We start from the raw sequence: 3,440 nt of genomic DNA on the forward strand, positions 1-3,440 counted from the left end.
AAATAAAACTTTTAAAGTTACATTTTATGAAAAAAAGTTATTCAATTTAGATATATATGTATATATATTCAGTTTCAGCATCTTTGTCATGAATGGGGTCACTTTTTGAATTTTTAACAATTTTTCTAGGGCACATCACTTTCATTTTCATCTAAATTGTTTGAAATAAAACACCTGTTTAAAATCCATGAGTGATGCTGTCACTGGGAACTTTCTTTCAGTCTACAAGTACCTATTTGCATAACTAGAACTACTTATTATATTTTGGTGAATAACACTTACCATGATAGTTGATAAAGTGATCTTTATGAGTTTTGTTTACTATAACATCCAATACAATTATGAAGCCATGCCACAGGAATAATTAAACTGTGTCAAATCTCTTTGCCTCCTTTACTCACTTTATTCAGTGACTCCCATTGGTGTTGAAAACTTGCATTGATTGGGGTTACTTTCTGCTTTTTAAAAAACAGCAATGTGTGGTTCAAAATAAAGTAATGGAACCGTAACCCCATTCTATGACAACAGAAGCAAGGCTTCGAAGGCTCACCTAGGAAGGCTCCCTTACTGAAAGTGGGCTAAACTCCAAATTATCAAAAGACATCTATTTTTTTTAAAATCTAGCCCATGCTAGTGTTAGTAAGAGGTGTCATTTAAGTAGAGAGTAAAAACTGGGATGTGTGTATACACATATACTCACAATTATACATTATTAATCACATTAATAACATTATGTAACTTTACATTTTTCCCACAGGCATTAAATTATGATGAAGGCCACAGAAAAATTATTAAGGTCAAAGCGTAGAATCAATTGTCAGCCTATGTTATGGATATAACATTTATGTACCATTGGGGTCATAAGGGTGGCACGCTCATGAATGGAATTAGTGACCGTATGAAAGAGAGACTGGAGAGCTCTCTCATCCTTTCTGCCGTGTGAGGACCTGGTGAAAAGATGTCAGGTATGAAACAGAAAGCGAGCCCTCAACAGTCACTGCATCTTTTGGTGCCTTATCTTGGACTTTCCAGCCTCCAGAATTGTGGTAATAAGTTTCTGTTGTTTATTATCTACCCAGTCTATGGTATTTTGTTATGGCAGTCCAAATGAACTAAGGTATTCTCTAAAGTGTTTCTGTCAAGACTACTCCTTACCGGGGACCTTGGAAATGCTTTTCCTCTCTTTGACTCAGTACTCAGTACTTATTCACACCTAACCCTTTCCTCTCCCTTTTCCCTTGACACCACCTTCAAGTCAATAAAACAGCAGGGGCTTTCTGTCTGAGGCTTTCTGTGCAGTGAAAAGTCCCCCACATCTGCCCTGATCCACTAGCAATGCCCACCTGCTGCTGTTCCAGTTGGGGGAAACTGGAACATTAAGAGAGCCGATGCTTTCTCTTGTTTCATTGTTCCCTTATACAATCACAATTAAGTGATTAAAGCCTTGACTGTTGTTTTCATTTTGACTTCTCTTAACTAACCACTGGACATCTGGCAGCTCAACTGTCTCCAGCTCAGCTCAGCTTTTGACAATTGATGATGAGACAGAGGAGAAAGAGATACTATTGAAAGGTGACAAATCAAAGAGTGAGAGATTTAATGAAGATCATTAAAACAAATAAATCAAAAGTAACAGATTAAAATATATCTGACACCTAACACTATTTTCATAGTACGACTGCAACAAAAGAAAGAATTATAGACCTAGATTTCAGAGATATTTCTTGTATTTGTTTACCACAAACTGTGCAAAGTGATGATAGTGTTCTGATAAATATGTGTTTCAATTAAACAGTATATAGTGCAATGCAAGTACTGCTTGTATCCTCTGTGTCACTTTAGGACTCACTGGATAGGAAAATATTCGTGGGGAAAATAATTTGGAAAATAAACAAATTGAAGATTCAAGCAGGGGTATGATTGGTGCTTGTTTTCCTGTAATGGAGCATTTAAATACAGCATATTCTATATGTGACAGTATCAAAATTTGCAGCACTTAGGCAGTAAGAGAACATCTCCAGTGAAAGGAGACATCATTTTTTACAACTTTACCAAATAGGTAAAATAGATAAAGGAAAACAGAAGACAGGCATATGAATATTTTAATTCCTTGTCTATATTCACCAAAGTTGATGGCATACAACACACTAAATAGGGAGTAAGAGCTTTGACCCCTCAAGGTTCTTTAAATCCTGAAGGCATTCCATTTTTGATGGGCTTGAGTTCCGAGCAATTTGACATGCTCTCTCTGTGATTAAAACTGCTGTAGTTAGCTTGAGAGCAGCAGAAAAAGCTGTCAGATTAATAAGCAAGAAAATGCTGCTTAAAGCAAGATTTTAGAGTCGCTTCTCACCTCGTTTGCCAACTCTACCTCAGAGACCACTTATTTGAACAGTTCTTACACTGAAATACTATGCATTCCCTGTGATCGTTTTAATTATGAGCTGCTCTTACACTAGACTGAATTCCCAGTTTTGTCATAATAACTACCACAGCTTCAAATTGTTTCTGCTATCTCGAACACAGGACAAACCTTATTCCTATTTGATTAAGATATTTTAACCACTCCCCTCTCTGCCCCCCAAAACAGCTATTCATCAACTATTGCAGGACTTGAGATTTTTTTTTGGGAAGAAATATATCATGATTCTACTTTGAAGTGTGAAGCTAAATAAACCCAACCAACACTGTAATTGAGAAAACTGAAAAGCCTAATATCATTAGTGAAAACTGAATTATTGCAGTATTGATATAAGAAAAATTAGGTACATTAGAGTGATGTTACATGCACATGTAATGTCTATGTCCAAAGTCCAATAAGAGATAAATTCTTTTTTTTCTCTATTTATTTATTTATTTATTTATTTATTTTTTGAAACAGAGTCTCACTCTGTTACTCATGCTGGAGTGCAGGGGTGCGATCTCAGCTCCTGAAGCATATGAATTAGTATTTGATCAACCATATTAAATGCCAGGCACTACCTTAAATGATAGTTTATGTGTTACCTCAAAAATCAACTAAGATGACATAATTAATATGGATGTTTGAACTAGAGTCCTGAGATGCCCACCAAGTGCATCCAGGTCACACCCTTAGCATGTACCTTCTATTAGAACTTGGTACTTTTTTTTTGACCACATAGACAGACTACTGGTAACTGGCAAGTAGTTTAGAATTTTAGGCTCCTCTGGATCATTGCACACTGTGCATCCACTGTGCTCCGTACTGAGTGTGGATGTTATGCCCAGACCGTTTATTCCCCGAAGAAGACCACCAGAGTCCAGAGTCAAAGCCAAGCGGCAAGGATCTTTAATGCAAGTTCGAACTTGGTCCCTCTGTTTCACAACATACAAGAGGGCCCCGAACAATGCGTGCGCTGGCTTTTTATAGCCCGATGAAAATAGGACTTGTAAGGTTACAGAGGAACTGGGAACAAGGG

At 36.9% G+C, this 3,440-nt stretch overlaps 1 long non-coding RNA gene across 1 annotated transcript in view; it reads left to right on the forward strand.

Moving 5' to 3' along the window:
* The window catches only part of LOC105510771, a 12,141-nt gene extending 11,097 nt beyond the window's left edge, over nucleotides 1–1,044 (forward strand). The window contains exon 3 of the long non-coding RNA XR_001001611.1: nucleotides 758–1,044. This is a non-coding gene — a long non-coding RNA (uncharacterized LOC105510771). The remainder of the gene's footprint in view (nucleotides 1–757) is intronic.
* The last annotated feature ends 2,396 nt before the right edge of the window (nucleotides 1,045–3,440 follow it).

Source organism: Colobus angolensis, unplaced genomic scaffold, assembly GCF_000951035.1.
Source record: "Colobus angolensis palliatus isolate OR3802 unplaced genomic scaffold, Cang.pa_1.0 Scaffold191, whole genome shotgun sequence".
In the NCBI taxonomy this organism is placed as follows: Eukaryota; Metazoa; Chordata; class Mammalia; order Primates; family Cercopithecidae; genus Colobus; species Colobus angolensis.